The sequence below is a fragment of the Lissotriton helveticus genome, chromosome 4_1 (genome assembly GCF_964261635.1).
Source record: "Lissotriton helveticus chromosome 4_1, aLisHel1.1, whole genome shotgun sequence".
Taxonomy (NCBI): Eukaryota; Metazoa; Chordata; class Amphibia; order Caudata; family Salamandridae; genus Lissotriton; species Lissotriton helveticus.
Genome location: NC_136063.1, coordinates 968,298,584 through 968,319,092, shown reverse-complemented (window position 1 = coordinate 968,319,092; position 20,509 = coordinate 968,298,584). Strand labels below are relative to the sequence as shown.

General features: G+C 44.5%; 1 protein-coding gene across 2 annotated transcripts in view; it reads left to right on the top strand.

The window, feature by feature from the left end:
- FBXL7 (F-box and leucine rich repeat protein 7) overlaps positions 1-20,509 on the top strand; it is a 736,049-nt gene that overhangs the window by 261,444 nt on the left and 454,096 nt on the right. The gene's annotated exons all lie outside the window — the stretch shown is intronic.

Genomic DNA, 20,509 nt, shown 5'->3' with positions numbered 1-20,509 from the left:
GTGGACAAATGCAGTGGTTCTGTTTCTGTGGAGGTAGTTTCTATATTGTGAGGGCCACAGTGGCTGCCCCGCCTGGAACTTAATGACGTCCGGTTGGCTTCTGTGGCAGCTCTGGTCTTCAGCAGTTGCAGCCTGTTTAGATGAGTCTGATAGGATTCAGATGACAGGTGCGGCCTCAGATCCAACTTCGACCTCCTGGATTACTACAGCAGGTATAGTCGTCAGGTCGATCAGGGTGCCCACAAAAAGTCATTCAGTCAAGGTGGATTGCTGCTCACACTAGATAATTGATTTATGCAGGGTACTGATGTGATTCATGAATCAAACTGTTTCAGGAGTTTGGGGGACACCCTCACACACACAGGGCACTTTGAGCTTTGCTCCCTTGTAGTCACTCATTCTCTTCTGGTTTTGGAAAACAGGTTTACTAAATTACAATCAAATAGCTCTAAGATTCTGGTAATATTTGTGGGTATGTATGTTTCGATCACTGGCTCTCTGCTCCTTCCTGCGATGAAACACCCCATCATATCAAGACACACTTTCTACATGCAAATTAACTTCTCAAACAGTTGTAGAAAGCTATTAAAAAGCAAGAACCTACGAATGAAGCTTGACACACAATATCAATATACATTTGACCTTTTTTAGGTCGAGCGTAGCGAAGGGACCTCGTGTATACTTTTAGTATACTTTGTAAATGTGGGAGGTGCACGCGCTGGGACTGGGGAGGTGCACGCGCTTTCCGTCGTGGCTCTCGGATTTGACCTCGTGAGCGCGCATGTGGTTCTTAGGTTTCGTTTTCCTAAGCGCATGGCAGAGTCGCGCTCGCACACATGCGCACTCACGAGGTCAAATCCGAGACGCCGAGCCTCGGTAATGCCAGCATGAACGTGAGATTTCAACGAGTGGGAGCTGGGCCTGGCCACGAAGCGCCGAGGGACAGCGGCAGCAAGTCGGAGCAGGGGCCTGTGAAGGCGGAGAAGAGGACCAGGGTGCGCCGGGTGCGGGAGCCGAGGGGTGCCGAGGACAGCAGACCCAGGTACACAACACTTCAGGGACGGGCAGCGGGAGCGGGTTGAGCTTCTAGCGTCATCCAGGACGAAGTTTGAAACAGGCGAACTTTCTAGTTTCAATAACTCATCGGTTTTCCTTTACTTTTTTGTGCCTGAGGCTGTCTCATATACCTGCGCAAGTCAAATGCCCATACAGTCCATGTTTTCTTAGACCTCTTACCCTAGGGATGTCATGGGTAATGTGATCGTCCTTCCCACAGGGCCCCACAGTGGCCAAAGACAATCTCTTGAGCTGTCGAGTAGGCCAGGTGCAAGACCACATCTTCATAAGTTTGTGCGCCTGGCTTGACTCCATGGTGCTGGTGCAGCCTGGCTGCTTCGGCTCCCCACTGGATCAACAGGTTAAAGCAGTTCCAGACCTCACCCAGGCCATACCAGTCACATGCAGTCCCAGTTGGCCAACTAAGGAAGTTGCAGCCCCTATCCGTCTCACATTGTCAGCAGTTCAGGAGCAGACCTGACTGGCCTGATACAGGCAGTGTGATCTCGATCAGATCACTGCAGGTAGAATGCATGAAGCCGTTCCCGCTAGGAACCAGCTTTGAGAGATGGGTTGGTGGGGTAAGAAGGAGGAGAGGGGTCACCCGTGGGAGCGAGTATAATTCCTAGATTACCCTCAGATAATCAGCTTCCTCTGGATTTCCCAGAGTCCTGGGGACATGCTGGGCTTCCCTTTCACAACAGTCAGCCTTCCTGCTGGGCCAGGTAGACTCCTTCCCTTTCACAGCAGAAAGTGTACACTTCAGGTAATGCCCTCTCACCTCTGTTAGTCACACACCTGCTGTGGTCAAAGAGCATCCCTTTGCGTGCTCTGTGGGGCACTCTATTCCTATGTCTTGAAGGGCGTGGAACAGGGACCAAGCATGATCAAACGTGTATATACATTTTCTAGATATGGTATGTGGAGCCACTGTTGCAAACTGTGTCAAGTGCTTTTCTCAGACTGTTCTCCAGATACAGTATTTGTGCAGAGTGATGCTTTTCACAGTTGGTAGCACTGGTGGGGTCTCCGAATTGGAGCACCCACAGCACAGGCATAATGAAGTTTGAGGTTTCTGCATGTGGTTGCTATCAACCTCTCTGAAGCAGTAATCCGGGTTAGACAAAAGGACAGGTCTGACCTAGAAATGTCTTCAAATTTCACAACAGATTCCCAGTCCCAACCCTGACTCATACCATCAACCAAATGACGGTGCTCAGGAAGAACTGATAAGCATCTTCTTGCTAACCAAAGCCCTGGTGAAATTTTTAAAGGTAGCTCCATCTCCATCCTCCTCACTTCAGTATCTGGATTGCCACTCTCCAGACACAGAAATTCAGGCGATACACTTCCATTGTTTGGGAATGCTGTCCTCATCCTCCACTTTGTGCCTTGCCAAACTGTTTTTTATTAGTCATTGTTGCAGCTTGCTCCTCGTCGCAGTCCCACCCCGGGGCGCGTGCAAAACATTCAGCTTTAGGAACAATACAGGCGCCATGCCTAATATTCATCAGTGAGATCCAGTGGGGTCTGGCTGCAGCGACGCACAGCCTCCAGGCAGCAGCCAAGGTTAGTGCCCTTGCATTTCTAGTGCTTGCTTACAGCAGTTTTAATATCTTAGAGTTTCTTGTTGCTCAAATCGGTGTCATTTCTATGATTTATATAGGTTTCCCTTGTCTATATTGCTTGATTTTGCTCGTAATATGATCGTGTCACTCGTAATCTTTTATGTATGCCCATTTAAAGTTGGTGCTATATAAAAATGCACAAATTCTACTTGCCACAGCTGTAGGGGGCAGTGGTTGTGTAGGATGGGACAGTGTACATCAGCTGTATCCACGCATATAAATTACTGGACATTTAAGGGAGCACTTGTTGTAGGTTTAGTGACCTTTCTAATTCGGTGCGATATTTCACTGAGCTGTTCAAAGCTGCAGCAGACATCACAAAATAATTCTACTATGTCTGTTGTTGGTGGTTAGAGGTTTCGGACTGGAGAAACAGGACTGGTTTTTTTTTCTCTGCACTGGAAGCCCCTTTATATCTAGTGCTTCACAGACCTTGCATATGTGTGCATTAATTGCTTATCCAATAAAATACTATTTATGTATGGACAACATATTTTCAAAAGGGACACGTTTGCATTACATTTGTTTAAGGTGTGTCTAATGCAACAAATGTTTTTAAGTTTGAAAAGCAGAAGTATCAATTGCTGATCAGAGATAGAGTATTTTTGGTATTTACACAAGTTTGAGCTATCTGTATTGTAAATGCCAATGCTTTTTATTTGTTTCTTTTTTTAAAACATGGATAAAAGGCATTGCCATTTTCAATGCCAGAGTTTAAGCTATTGGCATTGTAAATGACAATGCCATTTATTTATTTGTTTTCAAAACCAACACATGGATGAAGGGTTTGTCATTTACAATGCCAATGGCTCAAACTTTTGCAAATGCGAGACCTATTGCATTGCAAATGCTTGTTAATTACAAGGCCTGACTTCATATGTAGAAGTGTTAGGGCAAAACAACCATGTGCACAATCCTACTGGGTAGGGGTTCAGCAGCAGCAGCAAATTTGTTCCCTCACAGCAGAAGATGCTATTTACTGAAAAAGGCCTAAGCCATGTGTGCAATTTGCCTCTTCACAATCTTTGAGTGGCTTCAATAACTAATCCGAACTCCTCTTACACCACCTTAAAATGTCATTAGGCACTACAGTCTGTACACTACCGAGGTTGACTGTCTTTCTTTCTTTCTAAACACATATCAAATAATAGGTCTCCTTCCTCACATTGTCAAATACCATCACATGTGAGATGCCTTCAGGTTCAGCACTATTTCTGATCCTCTGAAGTGCCAGTGATCACATAGGCACACATACTATGGAGCTACCGGAGCAGGCTTCATATATGCATTAACAGTGCTCACCCACACTTCAATCTTCGAGAGAATGTCTAGTGATTCCCAGGATTTACCAATTGCATTGGGAGTGTCCATATCTGGAGTAAACACTAACTGTCCCTTTAAAAGGGATTTAGAGACTGAGATATTAGGTCAAGACCCAGTGGGTTCAATCATTCTACTATTCTGCCCACAGAGGACACATCCCAGCCCCGTTGCAGGAAGCCGCCAACATAGAGGCACGAGTTTCTTAGGTTTCTGACCCCTGAGGCGGAAAGCCGGGGGCTCTCTTTGACTATCCCTTACTTCCTCACAATTACGGAATTGAATAGAATTGTTTGCAGCACTCTTTTAAAAAAATTGTAATATATTTTAAATTGTTCGTTTTTACCTGCACACAATAACTAATTCCTCGCTGCAAGACTCGCGTTGCTCCGAGGTCCCCCGAGGACACTGCCTGACCGGTGCAGCCGATTTTGGGGCTGACGCCGGCAGGCTAGAAAGGTCGCCATCTTGGGGAGGAAGGAAGGAAGAGGGTAGCGGTCCAGTTGTTGGACGCTCCCCGGTCGGAAAAGGTATTTAGTCCCGCTTTCCCGCCAAAGCCCAGATTTGTTCTTTCTCACCCCTGAGGCGGAAAGCCGGGGGCTCTCTTTGACTATCCCTTACATCCTCACAATTACGGAATTGAATAGAATTGTTTGCAGCACTCTTTTAAAATTTTTTTAATATATTTTAAATTGTTCGTTTTTACCTGCACACAATAACTAATTCCTCGCTGCAAGACTCGCGTTGCTCCGAGGTCCCCCGAGGACACTGCCTGACCGGTGCAGCCGATTTTGGGGCTGACGCTGGCAGGCTAGAAAGGTCGCCATCTTGGGGAGGAAGGAAGGAAGAGGGTAGCGGTCCAGTTGTTGGACGCTCCCCGGTCGGAAAAGGTATTTAGTCCCGCTTTCCCGCCAAAGCCCAGATTTGTTCTTTCTCACCCCTGAGGCGGAAAGCCGGGGGCTCTCTTTGACTATCCCTTACATCCTCACAATTACGGAATTGAATAGAATTGTTTGCAGCACTCTTTAAAAAAAATTGTAATATATTTTAAATTGTTCGTTTTTACCTGCACACAATAACTAATTCCTCGCTGCAAGACTCGCGTTGCTCCGAGGTCCCCCGAGGACACTGCCTGACCGGTGCAGCCGATTTTGGGGCTGACGCCGGCAGGCTAGGAAGGTCGCCATCTTGGGGAGGAAGGAAGGAAGAGGGTAGCGGTCCAGTTGTTGGACGCTCCCCGGTCGGAAAAGGTATTTAGTCCCGCTTTCCCGCCAAAGCCCAGATTTGTTCTTTCTCACCCCTGAGGCGGAAAGCCGGGGGCTCTCTTTGACTATCCCTTACATCCTCACAATTACGGAATTGAATAGAATTGTTTGCAGCACTCTTTTAAAAAAATTGTAATATATTTTAAATTGTTCGTTTTTACCTGCACACAATAACTAATTCCTCGCTGCAAGACTCGCGTTGCTCCGAGGTCCCCCGAGGACACTGCCTGACCGGTGCAGACGATTTTGGGGCTGACGCCGGCAGGCTAGAAAGGTCGCCATCTTGGGGAGGACGGAAGGAAGAGGTTAGCGGTCCAGTTGTTGGACGCTCCCCGGTCGGAAAAGGTATTTAGTCCCGCTTTCCCGCCAAAGCCCAGATTTGTTCTTTCTCACCCCTGAGGTGGAAAGCCGGGGGCTCTCTTTGACTATCCCTTACATCCTCACAATTACGGAATTGAATAGAATTGTTTGCAGCACTCTTTTAAAAAAATTGTAATATATTTTAAATTGTTCGTTTTTACCTGCACACAATAACTAATTCCTCGCTGCAAGACTCGCGTTGCTCCGAGGTCCCCCGAGGACACTGCCTGACCGGTGCAGCCGATTTAGGGGCTGACGCCGGCAGGCTAGAAAGGTCGCCATCTTGGGGAGGAAGGAAGGAAGAGGGTAGCGGTCCAGTTGTTGGACGCTTCTCGCCTTCTCCCACTGGATAAAAGGATGACACCCTCCCGTCCGCGCAGCGGACGGGCGCAGCAGGCGCGCCAAAGGCAAGCCCGTCTGCGCCCGTCCGCGACGGGCCGTGACCAGGGGCCCCAAACCCTGGCCAAAGTCCTACTTATGTCTATGAGTCCACGTTACTACATCAACTCCGAGCCCAAGTTGCCCCTCCCTGTCTTAATTCTTGGAACCCCACAACAAAACACTTCTCATGTCAGCACTGTGCCTTCCGACCTCCATCCCTTGTCCCTGCACCTAAGTACCATATGCTCTTGGCAAATTGCAGGTCCCTTCCCAAGCACTCCACGGAGATCTGTTTACTTCTATCCGAGAGGGAACCTGATGCTTTGTTCCTTACGGAAACATGGCTCCACGCAGACTCGGACCCTGATATTATACAAACACTCCCCACAGGGTACCAAATATATCGAGTGGACCGCCCGATTGGGAAAGGTGGAGGTATTGCAATTATACATAAAGATCGTTACAAATGCCGTAGTAATTCTAACAATCTACTTAGCTGTGAAAACCTATCCTTCTCACTAGACTTGTCCCCTACATGCTCCTTCTCTGGGACTCTTATATACCGACCACCTGGCAGCTCCGGCCATTTTATTAATAATCTCCCCTCTTCTATAGCTAACGAAGTCTGCTGCCTCCCAAATTACACTCTGTTGGGGGACTTAAACGTTCACCTGGACGATCTCTCGGACCCTGCCGCCATAGAACTATTAAATTGCCTAGAAGCAATTGGACTCTCCCAGCGTGTTGAAGAAGCCACTCACTCTAGGGGACATCTCCTAGACCCCATATTCAGCAATTGCCCACAGCTTAAAGTTAACCCCCCCATTCCTCTCCCCTGGTCCGACCATTTTCTGGTCCCATTTACATGGTCTCCGCAAATTTCTCACACTGCTTCCCCCCTGATACCCTATAGAGACCGCAAATGGTCAAGGCTCAATCATACACAATGGGCCAATATTCTAGAAACCTCCACTCCAATATGCAATGGTGACCCTATAGTTAGTAATGATAATTTTAATACATGGATTTCTCACTCTCTGGACCGTATTCTCCCATTCACAAATCTAAAATTGAAACACAAACCAAGAAACGCACCCTGGTATACTCAAGATCTCCATGATATGAAGAAAGAGTGCAGGAAACTGGAAAGGAAATGGCGCCTTGATTATTCATCATTAAACAAAGATGCTTATCGATTGGCTATAAAACTTTACAAAACCAATATAAAAACTGCTCAGTCTATCTATTACGATAACAAAATAAATGCGGCGACTTCACAACCAAAAGAAATTTATCGAATAGCTAAATCTCTTCTAAAAATTCCGGATAAACTACCTGACCCTCTCACTGCTCAAATCCGTTCTAACGAACAGGCAGAATATTTTCACAGCAAAATAGCCACAATTTATGCATCCTTCCCTCTTGTCCCGCCTATTCTAACGGGTCCACTGGACACCGCTCCACCCCTCTCGGCTGCCCTGGAGGCCTTTCCACCCCTAGAACCCACGCTGCTTGAATCTATTATGCGCCAGGTGAAATCCGGATCCCCTGACGACCCAGCCCCCGCACAATCCTTGAGGCTCGTTACATCCTCCACCCTGCCTATAATCTCTAACTTAATTAACGCCTCTTTATCATCAGGCATTGTTCCACCAAGGTGGAAGCAAGCAACGGTAAGAGCTCTTTTAAAAAAAGCCAATTTGGACCAGTCAAACCCCGGAAACTATCGTCCAATCTCTCTGCTGCCATGGATCAGTAAGCTTGCAGAGAAATATGTAAATTCAATTCTTACAGAATTTCTAGAAAGCAATAACTTATTGGACATATCGCAAACCGGGTTTCGACCCATGCACGGGACCGAAACAGCGCTTTTGGCCGTGACAGAAGGAGCTAGAATGATTACGGACGTAGGCGGCACTGCAGCTATCATTCTGCTGGACCTCAGTGCCGCCTTCGATACCGTAAATCATGACATCCTTCTTCAGAGGATCTCAGAACTCGGAATCGGTTCAGGGGTAAAGGCTTGGATTCACTCCTTTCTATCAGACCGATCTTTTCGAGTCTGTGAGGGAAGTGTTAGATCGCCCAGCAAAGCACTCAGTTGTGGGGTTCCTCAGGGCTCCTCCCTGAGCCCCACACTGTTTAATGTTTACATGCGCCCCCTTGCTGAGATCGTCCGCCCTTTCGGTGTCCAAATCGTATCATACGCCGACGACACCCAGCTGGTGGTATCACTGAATCATCCATCAACTCAGCCAAGCAATCTAAGGGGCTGCATGGAAGCAATTGGCACCTGGATGTCCCAGTCATATTTAAAATTAAATGGAGACAAAACGGAGCTGATGATTTTGGGCAACTCTCCGAAAAAATCCATAGACTCCATCTGGCCATCCTCCTTGGGTCCTGCCCCCGAACCCAGGGACACCATCAAGAGCTTGGGTATCTGGATGGATAAATCATTTACATTCAGTCAGCAAGCAGTCAAACTCTCTGCTACTTGCCTAGCCATTCTTAGGCTCATCCGCAAGATCCTCCCACTTCTCTCTTCCAAAGCAAAACAAATCATGATTCAAGGGCTAATCCTGTCCCGTCTAGATTTCGGAAACGCCCTATACTTGGGAGCACCGAAATCAACCATCAGTAAACTTCAGGTAATCCAGAACTGCGCCGCTCGTACCCTTCTGGAAATTCCTCGCCGCCAGTCGGTGGAAGCAGAACTGAAAACAAACCTCCATTGGCTACCTATCAAGGCAAGAATCGATTTTAAAAGCCTGTGCATTGCTCACCACGCCTTTTGGAGGAAAGGAGCAGTCCTAAACCACTCCTTGATCACCCCATATAATCCCACCAGGCAACTCAGATCGATGCATGCTTTCCGAGTAAACACTCCCAGGTTCCAAAGAGCGAGGTGTGGAGGAAGGACTTTCTCTGTAAACTCGGCCAGACTTTGGAACTCTCTCCCCCTCTCCCTTCGCTGTGAGTCCAACCTTCTCGGATTTCGGAAAAAACTGAAGACTTTTTTATTTAGCAGATAAAAGCAGGCTCTTTCTTCTATGTACCCACGCAAATCTACCAGCGCTAGGATGCCTGCGGGTAACTATCGCGCTTTATAAAAACTATTCCAATCCAATCCAATCCAATCCCTTCAGAGGCATATGACTGGGAGTGTCTTGGATGTGGTAAAAACAATGTAGGAGAAGTTGCGTGACGTGCATCTGCTTCAAACATGGTGTGGCGCATATCATGTGATGATGCAGAGAGTTCTAGTATAGGCGAAGCTGCATATACTCACAATCTGTAAAAGTGTGCATCTTGTGTTGTGTTTACGATAATGGGAAGAACAAGGTCTTGAATGCCTTCTGAATTTGGAGGGGATTTCAATATTATTTATTTGAGCAGGCATTGAATAATTTCTGACCTCTATCAAGCACATAAGTTAAAATATCCATAGAGTTGAGCCCTGCAAGATTAATAAAATGACGAAAGAAAAGAATACACTTACTATGGCAAAGAAGAAAACATTAAAGTTCACAAGTGCAATGGGAAAAATCTCATGTTTATAATTGCAGTGCGTTCAACTTAACTGATGAAGTGTTTCAGCTGTCTGTAAATCAAGGACGCAGAGTGGCATATAGTTTAACAAATTTAATCCACAAGTAAAAAAAAAAATCTTAACCTCAAACAGCAGTCTGAATATACCGAAGGTCATAAAATTGCAACCTTATCCTCCTCTTAAATGGAGTACACCTGCGTTAGAAGCTCATGTCCTCCTAACACAAGTCTAAAGACTTCAACGGGTTGCAAGTATCACTTCAGGAATGTTTGATATAATCCAGTGCTTAATTTGAGCCAGTGTTTACCAGTACTCGGCACAAGCACTTACGAGAGCTGCCGCATGGTGGCACTGCTTGTGTAGAGATGAGCAGAACAACCGTTGTTTATTAAATTAATATACATTAATAACAGCTAAAACCTGTCGCCCAAGCCTTTCTTTTAGCTTTGGGGGCCTGGAATAGTCTGAATTGTCGCACTTGTATTAGTGCTATAGTTAGTAGTTGTGTAAGTTCTGTCACTGTCAGTGCAGCCAGCGGCAACGGGTGGAGCAAACTGCGGTTACCTCCTCACGAGGGCCCTGACACAGTGCCTAATTTGTAAAAAAAAAAAAAAACAATGGCAATTGCGGAATCTTTTTCTAAGAGCTGGTAGACCAAGCTATAAATAAAGTTATATTCTGTTAGCTCCACTTATCCTAAAGTGTGTTTCTGTCTGGGTTCCTTTGGTCCCACTGTGGCAAGACTAATGTTAACAAACATTGGCATAGTCAATAGGTCTCGCTTTTGGGACCTTATAAGTATTTAGTTATTCAGCACAATATCCTTGGTGCAACATCATCAACTGTTGCATGGCTAAACAAAGATCCCAAAGGCGAGAACTATTGGCTATGCCAATGCTTGTTTTTATTTCACCCTCTTTCGTCTTCTAAAATGTTGCCATGTATGGAATAGATCTGACAAAGTGGAACCCTATTGGCTCAGCTAATGCTTGTTTTGCAGCAGCAGCTAACCTCTTTTAGAGGGCTGATACGTGCTTATCCTGGGGTGCATCTACATTCACTTTGACTCCAAATATCAAAATCAGGTCAAAGGTGACCGCACATTTTGCGCTGTGAATACGTGCGCACGCAAAACACGTCAAGGCAGGGCCTCTGCAGGTATTTAGTCTGAGACGAATTGTTCATCGGCACCAACACGTGTGCCTCTGAGCAAGTGCTCTGCGCGTAATGAGGCGTGACATTAAATTACGCAGGACTAATGAACTGGCTTTTATGTGTGAGTAGTGGTGTTCTCTGCAAGGCTTTTTATTGCCATTAAAAACCTGACTCCCTTAGAGATCACGCCAGCTCAGCTGTTGCTTTAAAGGTTAGCTCTGTTTCTCCTCCTTTGACGGCGGCGCGTTGCATATTATGGAAGCTAGGGAATTCCAGACACCTACCGCGGTACCTCAAAGAAGGGGAGTTTAAGGCAAGTGTGAACTGATACTAACAGTAAAAGTAAAAGCAAATAATGTTGGAACGGTCGCTCGGTGAGACGCACAAGGGGGGGCAAACGGCTGGCAGATTACACCCAATTTTCCCCATTTGCGCACAAACTGTGGTGATAACGTCATGAAATATTTGTTTTTAAGTTTACAGACTATTGGATCGATGCAACATCTCATAACTGTGCAACAATTGGCGCAGTTGTCGTGCCACTGAAATGGCGACCAGGTGCTGGTGAAATAGTGACTATGTGAACCTACAACTGGTAATGTTGTTATCAGCGTTTTTTGTGTGCCATCTACAACTGATAAGGCTTTGTAGCGCTTACTTACTCGCGGAGTCCTTTTTGTATAGTTCTGGGATGCCCCAATACATAAATTATACTAACTTGTTTCTACGTGGTGGTGCACAGATCACTTCTGCTATTGCTAAGAAATATAATTAAAAGGTGTCACTATTACTCGATTCAATGGTGGTGGATTTAGACGGCCTCCGAAGGAGTGAAGGGTGAATTAGCCTTACCCAGATTCAAACGTGTGTCCTGAAGATCACGGCAAATATCAGTTGGGAGCGTCGCAGTCTCGCACATCTTACCAAGTATGGTACTAGTAGGACTGGCATAACAGCACAGGCATGGTTGCTATATGTTGCCTTGTAAAAGTGTGAGGAACAGGGAAGACGATTATGAAACGTGTATTTTCTGCACATATCACGAGCACCATTTGTACTCAATCAACCCAATGATCTGATTGATCTAATTAGATTACATTCAAATGTATTTGTATGCAATGATCTGTTTACCTTTGTTAAACCTTTTTTTACCACTGGTTTAAAGAAGTCAAGTTTATGAATTGTTATACTTATTGCATAGATTTTGTACACTCTTTATATTATTGATCTCTGACGAGGTCTATATAAAAAAAAATCTCATTGACTGGTTGATGAGCAGCATTTGTACTCTTTGTGCAAGCCCTCACACCTGCTCCCATTAATGTGACTAAGTTGAGATATGGAGGGATCCTCTTCGGGAAGCTAAAACAAGCTAATTTTCCCTTTTTTTTTCAGTTTAAGAAATTTTTATTTGTTTAAAGAAAGTACAATACAAAGATAATATAATAGTACAGCAGAACCAGGTGATACATATATGATGCAAAGAAAAAGCAACAAAATAACGGTTCATTTGTAAAAGAGAGAATGAAAAGATAGAGAGATAGAAGAGATAGAAGGAGAGTAAGAAGAGAGAAGAGGAAAGAAGAAAGGGTAAGAAAGAAGAGGGGAAGAAGAAAAACAGTAGATATACAGGCCCAACAATCAGAGAGAAGGGGGTGATGAAAGATAGGTAGAGAAGGGGAGCCAAAGAAGATCAGACTTAACTTTAGAGGAGACAGAAGAGGAGGAGGCAATAGAAATCCTATGTTCATCACAAACAAAGTTCCACCAAGTAAGAACAGATAACTTGGAGTTATCCTTCCAACAAGATAAAATTACTTTAAACGCAATAGCAATAAAAAGATCCAGTAATCTAACACTAGAAGGAGCAATATCAATATCAACAGAAGCAGATCCTAAAAACACATTCAAGAACGATAAGGGAACAGAACAATGAAATATACGCATGCATATACCCCAAACAGAGTTCCAAAAAACTAAAACAGAGGGACATTCATATAATTGATGTTTGAGTGTACCAGGGAGTGAAGAACATGACCAACATAAAATATTAGAAGAAGGAGAGAATTTAGCAATACTAAGAGGGGTGAGAATGGATCTATGATAGATAAAATATAATGATTGAGTAATGCGAGCTGCAACTGATGTTTTAAACAATTTGGTCCAAATGCAATTCCATTCATCAACAGAAAGAGATAATGACAAATCAGATTCCCAAGCAAGCTCAGTTGCTGACTTAGGACGTTCCAAAACATTTGAAGACAATAATTTATAAACAAGAGCAGCTTTAGGTTGACGTAGGGAAAATAAAGGATAAAGGGGGGAGGAAGGAGAGAATGACGGTAGAATATCAGAGGAAGGAAAGGTTGAAGTATGAAGTTATAGCATTAGTAATAATCATATATTCCTTGAGAAAAGACGTGGGTAGATTATACAAAACTTGCAGTTCAGAAAAAGAAATAATGGCATTTTTGGCAAAGAACTGATGAACAAAGATAATATCCTTTTCTTTCCAGTATTTGTAATAAAAAGATCTGCCCTTATATTTGAGGAATTTGTTATACCAGACACAAGATGACAAAAAACATTGGAGTGGAGAGAAGTCTTTAGCAAATATGTCATGCAGCAGAGTTTGTGAGTATTTTAAAACTGAATGCTTAGATAAAAACGAGCAGTTAGACATAAAAACAGTATGTTGAAAAGAAAAACCTTGTAACAATGACCGTTCGAAGGTAACCCATTTAGGAATCGGGGAGTCGTGAAAGTCAAATGCTAAAGAAAAGGACTGCTTAATGAGAAATGCTGAGTGATGAAGCTTGAAATGAGGAAAACGAACCCCGCCTTCCAATTTAGGGCGTATGAGTTTATGTAAGGCAATACGAGGGTGCTTGTTGTTCCACAGGAATTTGGAGCAAATGGAGTTCAAACGAGTAAAATAAATGTTAGGAATTTTCCTGGGGAGCATTGATACAGTATATAATATGTGAGGCGTGATCATCATATAGATGGTATCAAGTCTACCCCACCATGATAAAAATAAAGGGGACCAGCTTTGAAGGAGGGATTGAATTTTCTGAGTGAGGGATGCGAATGTGGCTTTAAGAGTGTCAATAAGGGATGATGAGAACCAAATGCCCAGGTATTTGATTTTGGAGGGACACCATGCAAAGTCAGTGGAGGAAAACATGTATTGATAACAAGTAGAGTTTAAGGGAAGTACTTCAGTTTTAGATAAATTGAGTTTATACCCAGAGACTGAGGAGTAAAGGAGGACTTCGTCCAGAAATGGGGGAAGAGACGTAACAGGATTAGACATGTAGATTAAAATATCATCAGCATAGGCAGACAATTTAGTTTCAACAGAGGAAAGTTTAAAACCAGTGATTTGGGGATTAGAACGAATACGTTCAAGAAAGGGTTCAAGGCAAAGTATGAACAGTAACGGAGATAAGGGACACCCTTGTCTCATTCCTCTACCTAAGGGAAAGAATCTAGAAAATTGGTTATTGACAAAAATACTGGCACGGGGAGCTGAATATAGGAGTTTAACTAAGGAAATAAAGGAGGGACCAAAACCAAACCATTGCAAGGTGCGGAACATAAATTGCCAATTAATGCGGTCAAAAGCTTTCTCCGCATCTAAGGATAAGGCAGCGAGAGGGGATTTGAAGTGTTTACTATGGGAAATGACATTAGCGAACATACGGGCATTGTCAGCAGCAAGTCTGTTTTTAACAAATACAACTTGGTCCGTTTTAATTAAAAGTGGGATGATAGAATCAAGACGAGAAGCGAGGATTTTGGCAAAAATTTTACAGTCATAATTGATCAAGGAAATAGGGCGATAATTTTTACATTGGGAATGATCTTTATCCGGTTTGGGAATAATGACGATGAGGGCATCCAAGAAAGAACCTGAAGCCTTAGCATCAGCAATGAAGGAATTAAACAGTTGTAGTAATTTAGGTACAAAAGTAGCATGGAGGGCAGAGTAAAACTCGATTGGCAATCCATCAGGACCGGGAGCTTTCGATTTTTTTAGGGAGTTGATGGCCAGAAGTATCTCTTGAGAAGTAATATCCTTTTCTAATTGATCGAATTCATCAGGGAGTGAAGGAGGAAAGGGGAGGTTCTCAAAAAAAGAAGATAAATTTTGATCGGTGGGATGAGTATCATCAGTATAAAGATTGTGATAGTAGGTGTGAAAAACCTCTGCAATATCTTCATCAGAGGTAACTAATGAATTTGTAGAGTCATTCAAGATAGGGCCCACAGTTTTACGCTCAGATTTGATTTTTAGGTAATGTGCCAACATTTTACCAGCCTTATTCTGACCTCCATGAAACTTAGATTTAATTTTTAATAAAGTGTTACATGCTTCAGTTGTAGCAATTTTATTCAGCTCGGATTTCGCTTTAACAAGATTATGGAGGGCTGTAGAATCTTTAGATGAGAAATACAAATGTTCCAGCTTCTTAATGGAAGTAAGTTGTTCCGAGTATTTAGAGATATTAAGTTTCTTCTTTTTAGAGACATATACGAGATCGTAAAAGCTCTCAGGGCAGCCTTGAAGGCATCCCAATTATTTGGAATTGATGTGTCCGTGGGAACATTAAAAGTAAAAAATTCAGCTATAAAATTTTGAACCTCCTTCATAAAGACAACATCTGACAAAAGGAAGGTGTTGAATTTCCAACGACTGAATCTGGAAGGGTAAGATCAAGGGTTGCAAAAACGGGGGCATGGTCCGAAATAAAAATAGACCCAATTTCAGATTTATGCAATCTGGGGAGGAGAGATTTACTAACTAGAATATAATCAATTCTAGATCTAGTATGATGTACATTCGAGAAAAACGTGTATTCCAAAGTATCAGGGTTACAAGTTTTCCATACATCATATAGGGGACGGGAAGAGATGGCAGATTGGAAACATTTGTGAGTTTTGTCAGGACGAAATTTAGTGGAGGAGAGTCTATCAGAGAAGGGATCCAACCACTGGTTAAAATCACCAGAAACAACAATATTGGGACAGTCAATAGAGGAAATGAGAACGTTAACTTCATTCCAAAATTCAGGAGAAGGGCGGGTAGGACCATAGATGTTCAGAAAAACCAGTGTCTTATTTTGGATAACAACTTTAGCCATAACCCAGCGGCCTTCAGTATCAGCTTTGGAGGAGAGAATTTGGACACATAAACCTTTGTGAAATAAAATTGCAACACCTCCCTTGTTATTAACAGCAGGAGAATAAACCACTTGACCCACCCATTGTCTTTTGAGCTTTGAGGATTCAGAATCCGTACAGTGGGTCTCTTGAAGAAAGGCAACCTGTGAATTAAGTTTGGATAAATGTGACAGTACCTTTTGACGCTTGACGGGGTGACCCAGACCACGAACGTTCCACGTGACAAAATTACACATGATGGGAGGTGAGGAAGGGGGCGAACATCTGGGGTGAACACACTGCAGGAGAATGACTAAAATAAAAAAGATAAAAAACATAGACATTAGAGATGGAAATATTATTCGAAAAAAGTACATTTATTCGAGAAAACATGCCAAAGAGTACCAAAGACGAACTAATAAGGAACAGAAAATAAAAATCAAGGAATAGAACAGTCAAAAAAGAAAGAAAAGGGAAAGAGATGTTGAACAAAATTACATAGTGGTAGAACAACGACAAAAAAAAAGAAACTAGGAGCAGGAGAGAAAAGAGATAGAAGAAGGAAGAGGAATAAGTAGACAGATCAAAGCAAGAATGCCAGATCTGAGAAGAAAGAAAACACCAAGACATCTGGAGCGAGGAGACGCCGAAGGAGAAGCGGACCCCCTCAGAACGCCAGGAGAGAGAAAGAGAAAAACCAGGAACGGCACAACATAAAGAAGGAAAACATGTTGAGGCTAAAGATATTACAAGAATTCAGCAGAAGACTAGCAGAGAAGGAGAAACAAAAGATGCCTATAGGAGACATCAGGTGTTAACATCCATGTTAGGTGAAGAGGCAAATTGCAGGTATTCGTGCAGCTTCTGAGGATCCTCGAATGTGCGGGTACGACCATTGTGGGTGATTTTGCAAAGGCAAGGATGCAGAATTCCATATTGAATGTTTAACTGTCTCATCTGAGGGCGGAGATTTAGAAATTCTTTACGACGGGCATTGGTGGCATTTGACAAGTCTTGAGAGATAAAGATGTTATGACCCGACCACACAAGACGATGTTTGAGCCTGGCAGCTTTGAGAACAGTCATTAATTCAGTAAACTCGAGGAAGAGGAGGATAATACCCCGAGGTCTTGAGGAGTTAGAAGTAGGGCGACCAAGACGGTGAGCTCTCTGGATATTTAGTGGATGAGCATTTGTTTGAAGGTCGAGCAGCTCATGTAGAAGTCGACGAATGAAAGACACCATGTCAGACCCCTCAAGATTCTCCGGAACTCCGTAAATACGTAGGTTGTTCCTACGATTGCGATTTTCAAGGTCCTCTGTGTGTAACTTGAGCTGTTGAATTTCCTTTTCCAGGAAGGGTATCTTTGTGGAGACATCTTGAATGTCGCTAACACGCTGTTCCAGATTCAAGACCTTGCCTTCCATAACAACCCATCTCTCTTCAATCTGCTTGAGTTTCTCATTGGTGGCAGACATAAAGGGTTGGAGACCTCGGACCTCCTCTAGGATGGAGTCCAGAATAGGATTTTGAGAGGTGCGAATCGGAGAAGGGGGGTCATTCTTAAGGCACTTGGGCGTGGTTCCTGTGTTCGACGACTTCAAGCTGCCCGTGACATGCGTCATTATGTCAATATAGGGGCACACCAGGAACTCAGAAGAAAAATGAGTGAAAAGGATGATGGTTGCGAGGAGGCAGCGCAAAAAAGTCACCAAGCGCGAAGGAAATCCACAAAGAGGAAGAGTAGAAGGACTCAGAAAGCCTGCTCCAGAACCTCGAGTAAAACCACGAACAAACGTAGTGAAATGGCGTAGTCCATTCAGGCTTCGCAAGCTAGCAAGGTAAGGTAAGCCAAAATAGGTGATAAAGATAGTATAACAGCAAAGCGTTCATGAAAAATCATAGGGGTAAGAGCCAGCACTGAAACACCACATTACAGCATTGAAGATGAAGGAACCCAGTACACCTTCGCAGCAAAATAGAGGAAATGGCGGTCTTCACCTACTTCAGGTAAAAATTCATGGTATGAAAAAGTAATTCATAGAAGGAGAAGCCTGTGGTGAGAGGACTCCATACCTTGTGAAGGGAAGCAGGTTAGGTGAAGCATGGAGTAAAAGTTGCTCTGGAGTCTGCCTGAAGCGACGGTAACTTCCTGACGAGAGACGCGGGCTCAGCAGCTCAAAATGGCGGCCGCCCGCGTCCCGATATCGTTGTGGAAGTAAAGGCTCACCAAATTGCAGAAACGGCGTTTGGGGCTTCAGGACCGCAAGAAATCGCCGCCGCACATGTTCCGCTGCAATAATATGAAGATTTCCAGCCTCAAACAAGAAGAAATAGGGCTAGAAAAGCATGAGGAGTCCGTGTCTCTCCGGAGCTCACGGGAGAGCCGCCATCTCGCGTCGGTGCGTAAGCCACGCCCCGCTAATTTTCCCTTTGATTTCTGATTATTAATCTGCTGAGAGCGACATGGCGTGCAAAATTGCTTAATTTATGAAAAAGATAATAATTAAATAAATAAATTAGTGTTGGGTCCAACACTAATTAAGCACTGGATTGGACCAATAAATGCCACTTTGAAAAGTGGCGACGGGCATGGCTCGTGATTAGGCAGTGTGGGCGAGGGAAGGGGGCGGCGGGGGGAAGGTGGTCACGTGGGGGGGTGCGCAAGATAAAAAAAATTCTAAAAAGATAAACCTACTTTGAGGCTGGGTTCTGCGTCTCTGCTCCTGCTCTCCTCGTCGAACTCGAGGAACAGGATGCACAGCCAGGCCCCACTGACCAATCACGAGGCTGCAATGCAGCATTGTGATTGGTAAGCACCCAGGCTCCCCTGACCAATCACAACACTGTAACGCTGTTTTGTTATTGGTCAGAGCATACTGGTTCGATGTTCAGCCAGTGAATGGGGGCCTGGGTATGTTCTCCACACAGGCTGTAATGCAGCTTACATGGAGAACAGGGAAAGTGTGAGTGGCAGTTTTGGGCGGTCTGAGAGGGCCAGCCAAACAGTCATGTGCACTTAGGAGTGAGCTAACCACTCCTCCCCTGCCCTGCGAGCTGAGCAGCCCCGCCCACCCGTATAGCAGCACAAGCATAAAATGATAATTACTCAAAGTTATTACCATTTAATGTTTCTACTTCGAACTGCTTAAAAACAGTGAGTCGATGCTCCTCCGCCATAGCAGAGGAGCCGCTAGTGACTTTGAATGAAAGCAAGTGGTATGGTCTTGCATCCAGCAGTATATTCACTGAAATAATATCCATATAAAGACAAGAAATGTACTTTTAAAAGCTAACAACCAGATGAATTGCAGCTGGCCACTCAAGGTTGAGAGCATTGCTGATGCCATGGGGGAAAACATGTCTTGCCCTCTTACTTTTTCACAAGATTGAGTTATTTTCTTGTCAGCTTAAGCTTGGGTGATATACTTAATATTTAAGAGTGTACATCTGCTGCCCAAACCAAAGCTGGAGGTATGGTTGAAGAGAGGTGTCATCCACCCCAATGCTAAGCTTTGAATAGATAAATCACAAAACCTTAACTTGCTCACAAACATATAGAACAGTAATAGAAGGTGAAGAAAACGTCTGTGTGGTTATTGTAGTGAGCCACCCGGCCCGTGCAGGTGACTCCTTACCCTCCGAATGGGATGCACGTAGCCCTGGCAACAGGGCGCGGCCAGAGTTATAAATAAAGAGTTGCAAGACCGCTCGAGGCTTAGACCATACTAGCTAACTGCAGTGGAGGCTGGCATGTATATGCACGTGGTGGGTGGTTGGGTGGGTGCGTGCATGCAGGCAAGGTGAGTGGCAAATAATAAAAAATAAAGTCACTTACCGTGCCTGCTGCACGTCCAATGTCGTCCTCAGTTACTCCTCTGTCAGCTCTGGGGGGTCCAGCCTCCGGGAAATTCCACTAGCCAATTCCTGGAGCTACTCTCCTCACCAGCATGAGAGCAGCACCAAGATTGGATGGAGCATCCTGGCTGGGCGCTCCTTCTGGCCCTTTAGGCATGTGCTTAGTGTCCACCCAGCTATCTAAGACAGCTGTGTGGAGAGCTGCAAAGTGTGCTTGTCACTTTGGCTGGCTCAAGAGGGCCGGCCAAACTGACATGCATACTTTGGAGGGTCCATCTTGCTCCTCCAGACCTCTATGCTGCCAATTGGCAGCAGAGAAGGACAAGCCCCATTTATCCTGGCTGGAGGCTGCTGCACGCTAAACGTGAAGAATAAAATGGCAATTGCCATTTTATTTTTCACATTTAGCACCACTGCAGTGGTTGGGGGGGCGTGGGGGCGACACCCCCTCGCCCTCGCGAAGAAATCGCCACAGGATAGCTGAGAATTGTGACTGAGCTTCATTTGTGCACCGCGTGTCTGGCCTGCTCATACAGCAGAGCGTTCAGCAGTTATTTATAACTCATAGGAAACTCAGCTCCCATTTTTGAGACAAACATTTGAGGAAGCAGTAATATTCCCTTTGTCTGCACTGTACTTCTTTTCTGCACACCTTTTTAGCAAGCCTTTAAAAAATGGGTGCCTGGGGAGGAGCTCTTCCCCAGGATTTTTTTTGGGGGTTGGTGCCCTCCAGAGGCAGCCAGGGGAGGTTGTTAATTAGCTGGGT